Source organism: Sminthopsis crassicaudata, chromosome X (assembly GCF_048593235.1).
Source record: "Sminthopsis crassicaudata isolate SCR6 chromosome X, ASM4859323v1, whole genome shotgun sequence".
NCBI lineage: Eukaryota > Metazoa > Chordata > Mammalia > Dasyuromorphia > Dasyuridae > Sminthopsis > Sminthopsis crassicaudata.
In genome coordinates this window covers 52,099,095-52,118,129 of record NC_133623.1, presented here as the reverse complement: position 1 = coordinate 52,118,129, position 19,035 = coordinate 52,099,095, and the positions used below count along the sequence as shown (strand labels likewise).

The following is a 19,035-nucleotide window of genomic DNA, read 5'->3' as shown; positions in this document are numbered from 1 at the left end:
TCAGCTACAGTTTAAGAAGGAATCTGGATTCTAACCTGGAGGCTGTCTCAAAGGGGACAAAAAGCTGTTGCCAGTGTGCCCCAGCTCAACCGCCCTGCCTCCCTGACCGTGCTAACAATCTGAGCCTGTCAAAACAACTGCTTTGAGTTCATTGTCTCATAGATCTAGAAACAAAAGGATTCTCAGAGGAGGACTCATGGAGTGCAACAGTGATTTGTCCAAGGTCTTGTGGCTAGTAAGAAGATAAACCCAGAATCCAAACTTGGGCGCTCTGACTCCCGATACAGCACACTCCACTCTCCTGTGCACTGTTACTGGTACCATTATCACATCATCTCAGTGGTTCACACTGAGCATATACAGAATCCTAAGTAAGAGGAAATTTATTTCAGCTGCAACAATGACCCCTGTCCCATCTGTTGTTCCTGATATAACACTGGCTTCTGACTCAGACGTCCAGCTTTCCTGTGCCCTGTTTTTTGGCACCCTGCTTGTCTCTGATTTCCATGGTCCTCGGGCCACTTCCATGATGCCATGACTCCCTGATTGCTGCTACCTTCCCTTCCATGCCCTGAATCTAGTCATATTCCCCAGGGAGGAGCAATCATGTATGTGTGTTTGTGTGTGCGTGTGTGTGTGCGTGTGTGTGTATGTGTGTGGTGTGTCTGTGGTCCCTGACTATGGGGTCACCTTGCTGAATACACAGCTAGATATGTTGGCCTAGCTTAGTGGGGCTTGGTTCTCTTTCCACCTCAGCCACTCTGGGTCTCTGTGAATTTGTGACAATTGCTTCCCCACACACACTCACCAAATACAGTGAAACAGACATTGAACAGTTGTGACATACCCACTGTCCTTCCCATATGCCTCCTGGCTACGGTCTCTTTTTACTCATGTTTTTCTCTCTCACTCTACTTGGGCCCACAATGTCCGTGATGCAAACCACCTGCCTCGGTGTCATTTGGACCCTTGCTCACAGATAGCTAAAAGGATTTTAAGAGCATCATCTATTGACAAGCACAAGACTCTGTGGGGGCAGGGAACCTCAAGGAGAAGGGCCTATTTTGAGCAAGAGACAAACCAGATACTTTCATTTGACTCTATCAAAGACCTACTTTTGTGATGAGCAGAAGGCCACTTGAGTGGCCTGGAGAGAAATTTCTCTGGGAAAACATGCATTCTGCCAAGGTTAACAGGCCTTTGTCTTCCCTTCCCTGAGTGCCTCAAGCATCTGAGTAGCTTCCCCTGGGGAGCTGCACATGGCCTTGAGACTGAGTTACATAAGGGCCTGGCAGAATAAGGAAAGAAAAGAAAGCAAAAGGGGAAAGGGGGGAAAGATAAGTGTTAGACAAAAGGGAGAAGGAAAAGAATGAGAAGGGGAGGGAGATGAAAGGGAAAAGGGAATGAGGGGAAGGGAAAAGAAGAACAAGAAGGAAAAGAATGAGGAAAGGAGAGGAAAGAAAAGAATAAGGGGAGATGGAGGAGAGGAAAAAGGAAAGAAGTAAAGAGGAGGAAGAAGAGGGAAAAGAGTAGAAAGAAGAAAAAGAACAGAGAGAAAATCGGTAGGAAAAAGAGAATAGAAAGGGAAGGAGTAGAAAAAGAGAAATAGATTGAAAAAGAAGAAAGGAAGAGGGAAAGAAGGAATGAAAAGGAGGGAAAGGAAGGAACAAAGAAAGGAAATAGGGATATCAGTAAGAGGAAAGGGGGAAGAAAAGAAGAGGAAAAGGGAGACAGAGAGAGAGAGGAATAGAGAAGAAGGAATAAGAGAGAGAAGTGGATGGAGAAGGAAGAGGGGTAAAATGAGGATGAAAAGAAGGGAGCAAAAGGAAGAATAACAGGGAAGGAAGTAAAAGAAAAGGAAAAAAGGAGAAGAAGGATGAACAAGGGAAGAGGAAGAGGGCTGAAATGTACCAGAACAAGGAAAAACAAGGTTCTAGGAATTTGATGAATAAAACCATCCCCTCTCAATCCAAAGTCTTGTGAGCTAAGCTTTTTAACTATCTCAATAGGAGGCTATTAAGTGCCCTCACAAAAGGATTCAGAGGAAGTATATGGCCCTCGGGCTATGTTCCAACCTAGCCACTATAGTGTGTCAGTCTCTACTTCACTTCTGCTGTCCTAGCTACTGACCTCCAGGATCTCCTCCTGATCAGGAGTTTGCCACATCTAGTTGTCCCCAGACAAATTCTCGGCCAACTTCTCGCCCTACCCACTACCCCCTCCAGCTCTCAGAACAGCAATCAGACCAACAACATCATTCCTGGAAATGGCAAGGTGATCAACTGCCTGATGCCCCTACTCACCATCTGTGACTTCCACATCAAATTATTCCTTCTTTTAGAATCAGGAAAGACCAAGTCCTTGAGAACAAGGACTGTCTTTCTTTCAGCTTTTCATATTCGATGATGAGTACAGTGCCCGGCACGTAGTAAATACTTATTAAATCCCTTTTCACTCATTTATTTATTCATTTATTCAAGGCAAAGTGTATCACCAAAAGGAGGAAGTGTCGTGTTCCACCACGCTCTCAAGAGCACTCTGAGACAAAAATCCCATCTCCCCATATCAGTTACATTTGTAAATTCCATTTCCACCTTTGCAACCAATCTAGAAATCATCTAGATGGCCCCCCATGGAGTCTGTAATTTGAATGAGAAGACAGTCTCAGACTGAAGAAATTTATCCAAGGTCATGCAAGTTGTAAGGAGCAAAAGGAGGATTTGAATCTAGGGCCTTAGACTCCCAAATCTGGTTTTCATTCTAATACCTTATACTGCCTCAGAAGTATAATAAAATGGCTAACTCCACCAAATAAGGGCCAAACTCTTTCCACCTTCTCTAAACTAAGGGTTAAACTAGATGCCTTCTGAGGGCTCTCCAAGCTCTGAGAGTCCATGCTCAGCAAGGCAGGAGCTGAACAAAGTGGTCTGTGCTGGGCCAGCTTCCCAGCCCGTGGACTGATTTGCTGCCTGGCCTCAAGTCCCAGGAAGAGGGGGAAAGGAAAAAGGAAGTAACAGGGCCATTGTGTTTACAAGTCTTCAGCTAGAACCTATCTTCTGGGACAAGAGGCTAATCCCCCTACCAGCTATAATGCCAGACTCCATGAAGGAAAGAAAAATGAGGGCACAGGCTGTCTCCATGGCTAGTCTAGAGAGCTGGTGAGAATGCTCAGTTAAGGACAAACAATATTCCATGCGCTCATCTCCTCTGACTAGGAGAATAAAGGCCAAGCTGCAGAAGTTCACTCCCAATCGCCTTAGTCCAGCAACATCCTGAAAACACAGTGGGGCACGGGGCTGGGAGAGCGTGTCCAAGGAGAGACCAGTAATTGATGGGCACCAATGCAAAAAGAGGAGAAAGGAGATGGAAAAGAGGAGGAGGAAGAAAAAGGGAAAGAACAGAAAGAAAATAAGAAGGAGGAAAAAGAGAAGAGGAAGGAAAGGAGTGGAAGAGAAAAAGGAGAAAGAGATCAAAAAGGAGGAAGGGAAGAGGGAGGGAAAAGGGGGAAAATGCTGCCCCCGGAAATATGCAAGAATTACCTCTGGCTTAGGGATCATTGAACTTTGAAGTGGAAGTAACCTGAGAAACCATCAAATCCAAGGCCTTTACTTTACAGAGGGGGAAGATCAGGCCCAGATCCTTTCTCAAACAGCAGGTACGGATCCCAGGATCCCGAGCTAAAAAGGTTTACCTGAGCTAAGGCACACGCTTGAACTGGATCAAGTTACTGCCACGGCTGACCCTGTCCTGGGCAGCGGGTGATGTCTTGGGCTTCAGTTACTTTATCTGTAAAATGAAGAGATTCAATCATTTGATCTATGATACTGTAGCAACAAGATCACGATTGGGCCAGTAGCTCTTGGGGTTTATTGTTCAATCTCCCTATATTAAAAAGAGAAGATCTAGGGAACGTTCATCACAAGTCAAAGTCATTCATGAAGCTCTCAAAAGTCTGGAAATCGTGAAGTTTAGTCCAAAGAAATGATAAAGTCTAATAGCTTTATCTAGCTGGAAGTACCATGATCTTTGTATTACAGAACTTAGCATCTGAGGCTGAAACTCTCCTGTTCCGGGCCAAGACTCTCAAGGGACCAACAGAGAAAAGGCTTTTTACTGGCCTGAGGCAAGAGTTTCTCTCTTTCTAAAAGCTCTCTGGATTTTAACTAAAAGGGCACAGCGGCATCACCTTTTCTCAGAAGAAAAATATAGCCCAGAATTTCAGCTGAGCCAGAAGCCGGAAGCACACAATGGGGCCGTACCTGACAGCGTCTAGCAGAAGCTACACATCTGGTGAATGCTTCACATCCGGTGGGGCAGCATCTGTCAGATCCAGCAGAGATCCTGGGAGAAGTGCTAGAATAGAACCCGGAATCATCAGAGAGCCTGAAACAAAGGAGATCCACGTTTCTCTTCCGTGTGTGTGCCCTGAACACAAGTACCCCCCACACGTGTGCCCCTCTGTGCGTGTTCCCTTTGTGACCTCTCTTTGCACTGATGCTATGTTTGTGGAAGACTGAACTCTAGGCTTGTATTTTATTGCTCTCTTCCTTATTGTGTCATTTCCTTAAATGGCCTTACTTTGAACTATGTCCCCTGATCAATAAGGGTAGAGACATCAGTGGGGGCTCATGAGTGATGATTTTTTGTGAACATGAACCTACCAAGGTCCCTTGAACCCGGAGCAACCAGGGTCACCCGGGGATTGGGATTGCAACTAGGAGCTACGATAACAAGTTGTAAATCTTGTACATGGGACTGCCTCCTGACTAACCCTCCATCCTATGGCAGCAAAAGTAAAGGTAAAATAAAGTATAGAAATGGGAAGCTGAATAATAATAATAAACAATAATATTTATTAACAATAATAAATGATAATATTTCTTATTAATGATAAATAATACTAAAAATACTAAAATAAGAGGAAATAAATATACAGAAAGACAAGAAACCCAAACAGCTAAGATCTGAGAGTACTCTCTAGAGAATGTAAATACGACATCGTCAGATACCGTTTTGCTGACTGTCAGTCTGTCTCAGTATTCAGTGTGTCCTTGTGTGGTCTAAAACCAATTCCAATCAAATGAAAACCAGTGTCTCTTCTCTGGATTCTCATATCGGATTCTTCTCCTCCTCTTCCCCCCTCCTCCTCCCCTTCTTCTCTGAATACGCAGTGAGTCAATCTGGTATATCTTTGATTTTTGAATTATTTCAAGATTAACTGAATTTGAAATGTGGGCTGCCTGCAAAGTCGTGCTAGCACAGAAAGATGAGCTTGGTTATTGACGGAGAAGAGTTGCCAGTGACATTTTTCATCATTACCGTGTGGTGCTGAACTCGAGTTCCTGGCGGTGGGCAGGACCGTCTCAGCAGACACAAAAAAAGTCAGGGACGCAAGTGCAATTGACAATTTTTACTACTGATCCCCTTGGGGAGCATCTTGTGGCATTCAGAATGCTTCTCTCCCCGGAAATCCAGGGCTGATCTTTCTCAGAAGGCACTGGGGAAGACGGCCCATGAAGTCAAGGGAAGCAATGTGATTCAGTGGCAAGAGGGAAATCTGGAGGCCGAGACTCTGGGTTCAGATATCAGCTCTGGCATTTAGTACCTGTATAGTAAGGTCGTCCTTACTTAACTTTGGGTAAATCATTTCTCATTCTCTTCCCCTACAAAATTACTTTGAAAGAATTGGGTTACTTTTAAAGAATTGCTGATGTCTTTTGTTTTGACATAACCTTCATAACCGAGTCTATCCCTCTCCCCTACCCAGAGCCATCTCTTGGAACCTATAATACAAAAAGATGGGAATGATCGGTTCATTCAAAGTAACCAAGACATCAACAGAGTCTGACCGTATATGCAGTGCTCCACACCCATAGTCCCCAGCCTCTATAAAGAAAAATTGGAGGTCCACTTTTCTCCCCTGGAAATTCCAAATCCCCAAGCTCTGCTTCAGCAGATAGTCTATCTAAAGTTCAAGGCACTTCTCATGCTTGGAACGACATCCCTCTGACCCCCCTGCTTTCTTTGCCATTTACAAACCCAGAACCGGGCTCTAATGAACTTTCCTGTTATTTAAACTGTTCTCTATCCTGATTATGGTCCCATCATATTGCTAAATTATAAAGCTCTCCAGGTTCTGTACTTGAGGAAAACACCAGATAAGCAAATCTGAAAGAAAAGGCAGATCAGTTCAAATCAGGGCATGACACTGAACAATCGTCAATAGTAAAAAATCACTTTTCTCTTCCCCATCTTGCCCGCTGATGACTAGTATGACTCCATTCACCTTTGGCCTTCTTTTCTACCATTTGGAAGCCAAATAATGAAGCTATTCCTTTAAACCCAGCCCCATTTTCTTTATTGAAGACTAATCATCTCCATGGTTTGCTTTCCCCACCGACACGGTACGAAGAAACAATTAACAATATTTTTTTTGCCTGCCTGCAAGTTAATGACCTCAATATTCATCTTATCAGGTTTGCCTCTTTGGGGAGTTTATTCAGAAATCAATTCAGGTCTCATTCTAAATCAAAAAGAAGGAGAAAAAATGCAGCCTGTTCCTTTCCTTCCTATTAACGCACACGCATCTGCTGGGTAATATCCTGATTGAAATCTCAGAGTGGTGTCACAAATGATCTATTCCATTTTTTCCTTTCCAGGCCTGCACCTCAACTCCCTTAATTTGCTCATCTGTTGGGTAATCACGACTGAAAATTGTTCCTTCCCTTGGCTATGTCTGCTTTTACTGTCTACCCACCCCCCTGGGATCACCTGTTCCCAGAGATGCTAGCCCCTCAGACCAGTGGACCGGTTTCTCCCTTTTTGCCAGCCACCCATCCAAATCCCATCCCCCAATTAGGAAGCCTGCTAAGTTCCTCCACCAGAACGACATCTCCACGATCTGCCTCTCAGTGGAAGCCTATGTGTGGCAGGTGGACACTCCTATGCCTTTGTGTGACTTAGTTCTCTTTCCCTCATTGTTTTCTCTGACACTTAAGACCCCAGAGCTGGGCTCCAATTGACTTTCTTGAATGTTCTAAATGTAGCAAAGTGTCAGCCTGATTCCTTCTAGTCATTCATCTGAGCCCCTGTGACCTTTCTAGGTCAAAAGGAACCTAGATAATGCAGAAGACTTAAAAGGAATTCTCAAAATTGTCTAATTGGTGGGTACCCACCAATTCTGTAGTTCCTCTTTCTCCTAAGGAAACTGTTCCTTCAGCACCCTGTTCTGTGACCCTTAACGTATTTCATTTCCATGACGATCTAACAGAGGAGTCCATTTGAGGATGCTCTCTGTGTTCTTTCTGTGCCCTGATCAATGCTACACAGAGATTAGCCTCTCTGGTCCCCAGGCCGCTGGCTGAGCTTCCTAGTCCATTTGTTAAGTAACAGATTTGTCAAGCACCAAGCAATGCATAGGATAATTTGGTTCCTGATCAGTGAGGGGGGAAAGTAGTAGCAACCAGCTCAGCCGCATCTCCTGTGCCTCAGAGAACAAGGCAAAAGGGGAAAGAATCCACAGAATGAAGGAAGTCCATCATATGATGAGCAACCAGTGGCGTAATTATATAGGATCAGGGGTCAGGAGAGACTTGGAATGGAGCCCTCACTCCGACACTTTGTGATTTTGGCCAAGTTGTTCCCCCCTTCTTCCTATCCCAGTCACAGTTTCCTCAGTGGGAAAACAGTAATAAAAATCCTCACACTAGCTACCCCTGGAATTGTTGTGGGGAAAAGTGATTTGGACATTAAAAAGCATGCAAAAAATGGGAGCAATTTTTTCCCCACAAATAGACAATATGTCGGTGTCAGAAAGGACCTCAGCTTATGCCCCCAAAATCTAATCTTGGCTTGCAGACGTTCCATGAGAGGGAACCCACAAACAACAGAGGCAATTGATTCCACTTCTGAACGGTTTGATTTGTTAGGAAGTTTTGTTCTATTTTTCCTTCTATGGAGAATGAATTTGTTCTGGACTCTCTGAACATTCCTCACCCTCCAACCCTTTTGGGCCAAGCAGAACAAATCTAATCCCAGATGGATCACTTAACTTTGCTGTGCCTCAGTTTCCTCATCCAGAAAATGAAGGGACTGGATTCACTGGCCTCCTAGAATCCCTGCCAGTTCTTAATACTACAATCCTATGATCTTCCAAGGGACAGGCCTTCAAATCCCTGAAGACAGCTATTATTTCCCCTCATAGTCTTCTCTTCTCCAAGCTAAACATCCCCCCTCAACTTCAACTAAACCTCATGACATGAACTTGAGACTCTAACACCAGGCCAGGCTCCCTCTCTTCTGGACATTCTCCAGTTTATCAAGTCCTCTTTCAATTCCTGCCCCAAGTTAATCCCTTTCTGACTTCCATAATCATTACCACTTCCACCTATACCCTATTAAATATGAACAAACCACCTTAGCACCCAACCCTTGAAACTAATTCTTTAAATAGGAAAGTACCAAATGGCCCATTTCTTAAAGAAAATTTCACCATCCCCAGAAGTAGCTTCATTATATTCTGGGGTCTTGCCCTAGACACAAAAATTCCTACTTTTGTCTCCCATTCTCATCTGACCGTTTCCACTGGACATTTTTCATTTTATTTATTTATTTTATTTATGCTGAGGCAATTGGGGTTAAGTGACTTGTTCAGGGTCACACAGCTAGGAAGTCTTAAGTGTCTGAGGTGGGATTTGAACTCAGGTCCTTCTGACTTCAGGGCCGGAGCCCTATCCACTATGCCACCTAGCTGCCCCAACATTTTCCATTTTAGCAATATTCTTCCTAACATGGGCTGTCCAGGACTGAATAAAATAGCCTATTAAAGATGTGCTACAATGAATGCTGAGTCTAGGAAGTCTATCACCTTCTATTCCTGGTTCCCATCTCTATCTTAACATAGCCTATGACTGTATTTAATTTTCATGGCTGCCATATCACCCTCTTGACTGTTAGGGAAGTTGTAGTTCACTAAGTATCCAGATATTTTCCCAGAGAAACTGTTGCCCAAGCAAGCCTAACTCATTGGTACTTGTGAAGTTGAAGCTTTGAACTCAAGTGTAAGAGTTCACAATTTGGCCCGATGTTCCAGCCCATTAATGTAGTTGAATGCTGACTCTCATTGAGTTTTTCCCAACTCAGATCCTGCGACTCTTGAGATTTTTGAATTTGCAATGATTTTTCAATTTTCCAAGGATAGATTCTTTAACCATTTTCTTTTCAACATTCAGTGATGAAGAATGAGAATCAGTGATACTTGGTGTTTTCTCAACATAAATGAAAATAATTTTTTCATTATTTTATCCTAAATCCAATCTTTTATTGTTCAGTCATTTTTTTCAGTCATATTTGACTCTTTTTGACTCTATTTGTGGTTTTCTTGGTGAAGAGACTGGAGTAATTTGTCATTCCTTCTCCACCTCATTTTACAGATGAGGAAACTGAGTCTAAGTGAACCTAGCTACCTTCCAATCAAATATAGAAAAGAAAAAAATATCAATCAGATGCCCACCTATCTCTAGTACTGTGGCAGCCAGCAACTGTAGTGATTGAAGTCAGCTCTGCTTCAAAACAATATTGTTTGTCAGTTTTTGAAGCAATGCAGTCAATCCCCAGGGTGTAGTAATGGAGCAGAGGAGTTCAAGTCAAGAAAGACAATCTGGATGACTCCTTCTGAGTCCGTACTGGGCAATGGAGTTTAATTCTTCTGTTTGAAAGACTTATGGATTCAGTAATATCAGATATCTACATTCAAATGTCACTAGAAAATGCAAAATGATTTGGAGATGGATTGCTTGTTGTTATCATCCATGGGTATGTTTCTTAGGCAGCTAGGTGCCTCAGTGGGCAGAATGCTGAGCTTGGAGTCAGGAAAACTCAAGTTCAAATCCAGCCTCAGATACTTCCTAGCTGTATGACCCTGAGCAAGTCATTTAACCTCAATTTCCCTCAGTTTCCCCACCTGTAAAGTAGGGATAATAATGGCATCGACTTCCTAGGATTGTTGTGCGGATCAAATGAGATAATAATTGTAACATTTAGCACAATATCTAGCACACAATAAATGGTTAATAAATGTTAGTAGTATTATTATTCCTTCCATTCATTAAAAAAATTAGTTGTCTGACATTCAGTGTTCTGGTTTAATGGTTCTTTAAATTTTGTCTTTTCATTTCATTCTCCACTCTATAAACTCACAATAAAATGAGCAACGACCAATTATGTTTTGGATGGACCTCTTTCATTCCATGAGACATTAGAGCTTTATAGAAGAAATTGTAGTTGGGAATTCAAAGGCCAGTATTTAGACTGTCAAGGCTTTTTAGTTCCTTCAAAACCTTACCATCATTCCCCAGGGCCGGGGGAGCAGCAATATTGGAAAACAGGACAAAATTCTTCCACAATCGATTATTTCATTGATCCACTGGTGGAGATTACAGTTCATCCAAGCCTCCAGAAATGGCCTTCATAAATTGCCATCCCCCTTCCCCCTGTGGTCCAACCCCCTGGCCTGAATAAATATGGCTAGGCTAAAATCTGAACAAAAGATACAGTGTGCATTGAGTCTATACTCAAAGCTTTTCCAAAATCCAACCATCATTACCTTACTAAAATGAGTTGACAGAAGAGGATGCTCTTGGGGAGTGAGTTTCCCAAAATAGGAATCTGGCTGTTGGAAAGGAGCTCACAGACTACTCAAGGTCAATGTGTAAGGCTCTTTGCACAACGTTTTGAAGATGTCTCCATTGAAAGACTTCCATTGGCAGGCGCCAGCTGGAAAAAATCTGTCTTGCCTCTCTGAATCTTCTCTCCACTGCTCCTACCTCTGCCTTCTAAGGCCAAGGAGAATAGATTCAAGCCCTCTTCTCCACTGTCATGTCAAATACTTGAAGTCAGAGAGCACGTTTTCCTCTATCTCTTCTCTAGGCTAAACATCTCTAGTTCTTTTAGCTGATCCTCATATGGCATGATTCAGAGCTAAAGCGTCAAACCCAAGGTCTGCAGCCCACATGTAGACTGTAACATGAGTACAGCCCAAACCACATTAAAATGGAGTGGAAAATAGTTAGCAATAGTAAAGAAGACAATAGGATATAGATCATTTTAATCTAGAAGTCAACATGTGCTGGTGACAAGGATCCTTATGGCCAGTTTAGTGGTACCCCCCCCCTTTTTTTTTTTTTTTTTTGCTGAGGCTTGACTTGCCCAGGGTGACACAGCCAGGAAGTGTTAAGTGTCTGAGACCAGATTTGAACTCAGGTCCTCCTGACTTCAGGGCTGGTGCTCTATCCACCCAGCACCCATTTCTATTTGGGTTTGAAAGCACTGATTTCAAGTCTTCTTACCCTGCTGGTTATCACTTCCTGGATAGACTCCATTTTCCAATGTTCCCTCGGAAATTCATTTCCCAGAACCGAACCCAGATGTCTAGATAGATACTTAGTAGAACAGATAACAAAGGACTGTTTTCTCACTTGTTCTAGATACTGTGTAACCTGGAATTACAATTAGATTTCTTGACTAAAGCCTTACACTATTCAATAATACTGAGCTTGCAGTCAAATGCAAGCTCCAGATCTTTTTCATACAAATTATTGTTTAGGTGAGCCTCTTCAAAGTTTAAACAAATGGGGCAGGGAATGGCTAACTGGTACCATGACACAGGGATGAGCTCTATCCATGATGATCCCTTATAGACTTAGCTTTGCAAGAAGTTTTCCCTGTCCCTCCTCTCTCAGATGAGGAAAAGTGAAGAAGCTCATTACCTGGGTAGTGTAGAGAAAAGCCCAAACTTGAACCCAGATCCTTTGCCTTTTTCTACTGCACCATTAGACTTTACCAGATGTAGATCAACATACATCTCGAATCCCCAAGAAATCCTTTTGAGGAAAGGGAGCTGCCTCCACAGCAGATGTAACACTGGCAATGAGATGAGAAGAGGGTGGGCAGGGGGTGGAAAAGGGGAATTGAGAAATAGGCAAGAGTAACAGAGGAAAGAGGGGAAAAGATGATATAAGACACGATTCACTGCCAGGGATATTGGCTTTGTTAAGCACCTGGCTCCCTCTGGTAACATCAGATGAAATCAACTTTTTTGGTTGGGTGTCTGTAGCTATCGATGAATTGTGGCAACTTGTGACCGCCTTCCTGCCAAGAACACTGGCTTAATGTACAGCAGCCCGCTTTAGCTAAGCTACGGTCATTATTTCATTTTGGCAAAGATTTTTGTTCTACACAAACACAATGACCCTGACAGTTTAGCCTCCTTCTTACTTCCCATCATCCTTTGTTGAACTAATGTGTGTGTTCCCACAGTTAAGGCCTTCCAGGAAAAAAATACCATCTCCATATCAGGAGGCTCCTCAGGGGGAAAAGTTGGGCTAGATAGGTATGGATTGAGGAACTCCGTGGGCAGGGAAACAAAAGGTTGTTCCTTCAGCTAAGCTCTAGGCCAAATGAAGCATCTTTCCAAAGGGATGGAAAGCTCCCACTGTAGCTCTCACTGATGAAGGGAAGAGAAAGATCCAATTGGCTTTTCTGCCAGGGAGATCTAAGTGTCCTGGAAAATAGGAGAGGCACCAGGTTGCAGGAGGTGGAAACTAGCCTTAGGGGCAGGGACAAACCGTTGAGTGCAATGGTGGGATACGTCCAAAGGGCCGGCAATACTGGGTGATAGGAGCTTTTTGACGATTCTCCTTCTGTTTCCTCCCATCACATGTTCATCATGTCTATGGAAAGGAGGGCAGGAGGTAGAGATTCACAGGCATTTATGACACACAAAGTTGTGACTCAATTTACAACTGAGTCAACACACAGGATTTACTTGCTTGTGAAGGGGAAGCAAGCAAGGATGACAGTTAAACTCAGATCTGGTCCGGTATCCATGAAGTCAGTACCCATCCCTAATGCAGGGTACAGCTGGTGGCCCTGAACTTCCTCTCCATCCTTCTTGCCACCAGCCTAGTCCAGGTCCTCGCAACTTCCTCCTTGTATTATAAATCTATCACCGTTACTGGTCTTCTTGCCTCTACTCTGTCCTCTCCAATCTATCCTACATATGACTGCCAAAATAATATTTTTTTAATTAAAGCTTTTTATTTACAAAACCTATGCATGGGTAATTTTTCAACATTGACTCTTAAAAAGCTTTCTATTCCAACTTTTCCCCTCCTCCCCCCCAACCCCCTCCCCTAGATGGCAGCTAGTCCAATACATGCTAAATATGTTAAATCCAGTTTCTTGCTACTACAAAGAGGGCTGCCACAAACATTTTTGCCCACATGGATCCCTTTCCCTCCTTTCAGATCTCTTTGGGATATAAGCCCAGTATCAGCACTGCTGGATCAAAGGGTATGCACAGTTTGATGATTTTTTGAGCATAGTTCCAAATTGCTCTCCAGAATGGTTGGATCCGTTCACAGTTCCACCAACAATGTATCAGTGTCCCAGTTTTCCCACATCTCCTCCAACATTCTTCATTATTTTTCCCAGTCATCTTAGCCAGTCTGAGAGGTGTGTGGTGGTATCTCAGAGTTGTCTTAATTTGCATTTCTCTGATCAATAATGATTTGGAGCACCTTTTCATATGACTAGAAATACTGTCAATTTCTTCCTCTGACAATTGTCTGTTCATATCCTTTAACCATTTATCAATTGGAGATTGGCTTGATTTCTTATAAATTAGAGTCAATTCTCTGTATGTTTTGGAAATGAGGCCTTTATCTGAACCTTTGACTGTAAAAATGTTTTCCCAGTTTGTTACTTCCCTTCTAATCTTGTTTGCATTAATTTGTACAATATTTTTAACTTAATTTTGATATTACCTATTTTGTGATCAATAATGATCTCTAGTTCTTCTTTGGTCCCAAATCCCTTCCTCCTCCACAGATCTGAGACGTAAACTATACTTTGTTCTTCTAATTTGTTTATAATATCATTCTTTATGGCTTCATAATGAACCCATATTGACCTTATCTTGATATATGGTGTTAGATGTGGGTCAATGCCTAGTTTCTGCCATACTAGTGTCCAGTTTTCCTAGCAGTTTTTGTCAAATAGTGAATTCTTATCCCAAAATCTGGAGTCTTTGGGTTTGTCAAACACTAGATTGCTATTGTCATTGACTAATTTAAACTGTGAACCTAACCTCTTCCACTGATTGACTACTCTATTTCTTAGCCAGTACCAAATGGTTTTGATGACTATTGCTTTATAATATAGTTTTAGATCTGCTACAGCTAGACTACCTTCATTTGTTTTTTTTTCTCATTAATTCCTTTAAAATTCTTGACCTCTTGTTCTTCCCAATGAATTTTGTTATTTTTTTCTAGGTCAGTAAAATAGTTTCTTGGGAATTTGATTGGTATAGCACTAAATAAGACTGCCAAAAATGTTTGTGGCAGCCCTTTTCATAGTGGCTAGAAACCAGAAATTGAAGGGATGCCCACCAATTGGAGAATGGCTGAATGAGTTATGGCATGTGAATGTTGTGGAATATTATTGTTCTGTAAGAAATGACCAGCAGGAGGATTTCAGAAAGGCCAGAAGAGACTTACATGAACTGATGCTGAGTGAAATGAGCAGGACCAGGAGATTATTTTTTTTTGCTATCACTTTTTTATTTATTTTATAATTATAACTTTTTTTGACAGTACATATGCATGGGTAAATTTTTTTACAACATTATCCCTTGCACTCATTTCTGTTCCGATTTTTCCTTTCCCTGCCTCCACCCCCTTCCCTAGATAGCAGGCAGTCCCATTCATGTTAAATATGTTATAGTATATCCTAGATACAATATATGTATACAGAAACGAATTTCATGTTGCACCAGAAGAATTGGATTCAGAAGGTAAAAATAACCTGGAAAGAAAAATGCAAACAGTTTACCCTCATTTCCCAGGAGAACCAGGAGATCATTATTCTACATGATGATCAATTCTGATGGATGTGGCTCTCTTCAACAATGAGAGGATCCAATTGATCTGTAATAAACAGAACCAGCTACACCCAGAGAAAGAACTCTGGGAAATGAGTATGGACCACAACATAACATTTCCACTCTTTCTGTTATTGTTTGCTTGCATTTCTGTTTTTTCTTCTCAGGTTATTTTTATCTTCTTTCTAAATCTGATCTTCCTTGTACAACAAATAACTGTATAAATATGTAAACATATATTGTATTTAACATATACTTTAACATATTTAACATGTATGGGACTATCTACCATCTAGGGGAGGGGGTGGAGGGAAGAAGGGGAAAAGTTGAAACAGAAGTTTTTGCAAGGATCAATGTTGAAAAATTACCCATATACATGTTTTGAATATAAAAAGCTATAATAAAAAAAATCTAAAAAAAAATAAGACTGCCAAAATAATCTTCCTTACACATATATTTGCTTAATGTCTATTACCTAACTGCCTGGCATTCAACCTGGTACCCCCTACATTTTTATTTTTCAAAATATTTGATTGATTCTTATTTAGTTGATTTTGAGTTTTCATATCACTGTCATTTTCCAATGTCACTCTCACCCTATCACTTGGGAGCCATCTTGCAACAAGGGAAAAAGAAGCCAAAAAAATAAGAGAAGCATTTATTATGTATCACTGTATGCATCTGCACTCCACTCTCTCTTTACTACTGAATGCCTACTCATACAATAGATTGCAACTCAAGGGATACCACTTCCCTCACTGATTACCTCCCTGTGGGTAACAATTGTTCTCCTGGGGCCCCACATAACACTTTGGTTGGGATCCATTGGATTCACTGATCACAGAAATTGGGGTATTACTTAGGATCAAGGACTCATAGAATACCAAAGCTGAAGAGACCTTAAAGACCATCTAATCTCTTCATTTTATAATTGATCTTCTTGCTATTTCTCAGACATGGAATTCTGTCTTCTATCTCTGGGCCTAGCCACTCATGTCCCAGGGCCCACTTAGTCAGTGCTGCCCTTAAAAGAATATCTTTTAATATAGCTTGTTTGCATATAATTGTTTGCATTTTCTCACCTTCATTACACAGTGGGCTAATGTCTTTTGCCTTTCATCATCTAGCACAATGCTTAGCACATAGTAGAGTCTTAAAAAGCATTTATTAAGTTACTGAATAAAAGTTTTGAGGATTTTCTTATGTAATATCCTTATTTCACTACAATAAAATGTTGTAAAAATAAACTTCCCCTGGTTTATTCTGTCCATGCTGAGCAACTGAGTCCTGCTAAATATTATCTTGAGTTTCCTTCATTCCAGTCTGTTCTTGGTTCTATTAACTCCAGAATTTCCAGTTCTTAACTCTAAACTGATCAATCAGTTAATCAAGAACTTATGGAGACCTGCTCCACGCCTAATTTTATAACTGGAACTTAAAAGTGAGACAGGGTATCAGAAGCATACGACTCAGTTATTTTCCTTTAGGCACTCCCAAGAGCTAATCCTTAAAGGTCAGTCAGTAAATAAGCATTTAGTGAGCACCTATTATGTGCCAGGCACTATACTAAGCACTGAAGATATATAAGAAAACACAATAAATACAGTCCCTGCCCTCAAAGAGCCCACAACATAGAAGGGAAAGTAACATGCAAGTAAATATATAAAATGAGTTATATAAAGAATAAATGGGAACTATATAATAAAGGGAAGGCACTAGAAATAAGGACTGGAAAAAGTAACTGAGAGGCAGCTGGGGTTATGGAATTCAGAATCGCAGTGGTCCTCAAACTTTTAAAACAGGGGCCAGTTCACTGTCCCTCAGACTGTTGGAGGGCCAGACTATAGAAAAAACAGAAAACTCACACTCTGTCTCTGCCCCTCCTCCCATTTGCCATAACCTGGTAGGAGCATAAACGTCCTCAGCGGGCCACTTCTGGCCCGTGGGCCGTAGTTTGAGAACCCCTGACTGAGATCTAGACCCCATTCTACTATTAACTGTGTTCCTTTGGGAAATCTCCTTGTGCTTTCTGGGCTTCCATCTCCTTCTTTTAAAAAGGGAGGCAATGGGGGAAGCAATCTTCACAATTTTTAAGCATCAGCACTTCTTTCAGCAGTAGCATCCCACGATTTTAATACCTAGGAAACGGGGTCTCAGTTTCCTCCTTTGTTAAATTAAGAGGTTAAATAAGATCACTTCTGACTTCTCATCAAGCTATGATATCCCATGGATAGCCATAAAGTATCTCTGCTAGCTACTTAGCCAATCCTATTTAACAAGAATAATCAAAATGTGGGCAAAATAGCAATTATCCTGGTAATTATTGCCCTTTGCTCCAGTGAGCGGAAAGGGTAAACTTCTCTGTGGCTCCTGGAGAGTGAACAAACTTCTAGATTCAGTCTTCAGTCTGAAGAGTATTGTTAGTTTGAATTTACCCAGAGTTAGCTCTTAACCCTCTGTCCTACTGCAAAAGCTTCCTCCTCCTTCAGCCTGCTGCATTTTACTCACACTTAGTCAGGTGACCTTGACATAATGGTGTCCCTTCTCCATGAGAATGGACATATCAGGCTTAACGATATATAATTCTCTCCTTTAGGAAGAATACAATCAGAAGAACACATACTAACCCTTCTACTACATGGCTGCACGCCCACAGCTTTTTATAGACACAGGTAGTCCACACATAGTATAGCGCCTCCTATGGAGACAGAGACTGATTTCTTAATTTCATGTAGACATTCCTCCTATGAATAGACCAATACTTTGTGGCAAAGGCCATGAAGTCCCTAATTCTTATTCAACTGATGGGTCTAGAATTTCACAGACAAGTTTTTGACAAAGGATGAGGAATTTTTCAGAACCTGGGACTCAGTTCTTCCCCATGGACTAGGGGAAAGACTCAGGTTCTCTTAAGAACTGAAACTCCTGATGGTCCATAATTTTTCATTTGACATCTCGTCACTCACAGAGATTTCTAGTTCCTTCTCACTGACAACTACCGGAGGGCTACAGGTGGACGTGTATGGAGAGAAATTCTTTCTGCCTTGTCTACCATCTTGCCTTCTATGTGTCTGTCCCTGTTTCTAACTTAGAATCCTTCCACTTATATTTCTCTAGGTCAAAAAGTATCCCCTTTGCCCTCAAAGCCTCTACATCCTTGACCTAACCACAACTCCACGGCCGCCACATCTCCACGGCGGCCACATCTTGTCACTTTTTAACATACATGCTCTCTGTTGACATCAAAGCCTTGCAATCTGATGCCAGTGGGGATCGGGGAGATAGAGCAAAGGGTTGCTACATATAGCTCCAAGTTCTGACTTCTGCTCTAGGGGCCTGAGTTTATGTCTCTGTCAAAATAAAAGGGTTGGGCTATATCAACCCTAAAGTCCCTCTAGTCTCTAAAATTCTAAAAGCAGCTTGCTGCGGTGGAAAGAGTAACAGGTTCTGTCATCTGTCAAATGAAAACAGCACTGACTCTGTCTACCTCATAGAGGTCTCGGAAGAGAGGCACAGCATAAACCCAAGAGCATGGCCTTCAAGCGGGCTAGTATAGCTTCCTGTGAGGCTATCCAGAATGGCCAGAGAACGGGTGGGCTTCATAAATTAAATCAAATACATTATGTAGTGCGTTTATTTTTATCTGAGTCTACAGCCCTCGGATTATTTTTATCACCTTTTTAAAAGGAGAATTCAGTTCTCCCTGGCCGTCCCATCAATTTGTCAAGTTTGGATTCTGAAATCTATATATCCATATAAAATTTACACCCCCTCCAAGCATATTTTTATCCCCACATAAAATTTATGGCAGCTGTGCTTTGCCAATATGGCTCCCATAAAGGTTTTGTTTAGATGGATAGTGTGGATGCTATACAGGGATAACGATTTCCTTGGTGCTGGCTGGTCAGGGGTGGAAGCTGTGGAGCACAATAGCTCACACTAGCTCTTTTGGAGAAGCAGTTGGAGCACCAAATTTGGAATCAGAGAACCTGGGTTCAAGTCCCGGTTCTCTTGTGACTAAGGGACTAAATTTATCTGCGTCTTAATGTCTTCATCTGCAAAATGGAAACAATCATACTTATGCTGATTCCCTCCAA

General features: G+C 41.9%; 1 long non-coding RNA gene across 1 annotated transcript in view; it reads right to left on the bottom strand.

The window, feature by feature from the left end:
- Positions 1-19,035, bottom strand: part of LOC141548440 (uncharacterized) — a 91,760-nt gene that overhangs the window by 7,253 nt on the left and 65,472 nt on the right. The window contains exons 4-5 of the long non-coding RNA XR_012483945.1: positions 4,260-4,353; positions 3,692-3,786 (exon numbers count right to left, since the gene is read on the bottom strand). This is a non-coding gene — a long non-coding RNA (uncharacterized LOC141548440). The remainder of the gene's footprint in view (positions 1-3,691; positions 3,787-4,259; positions 4,354-19,035) is intronic.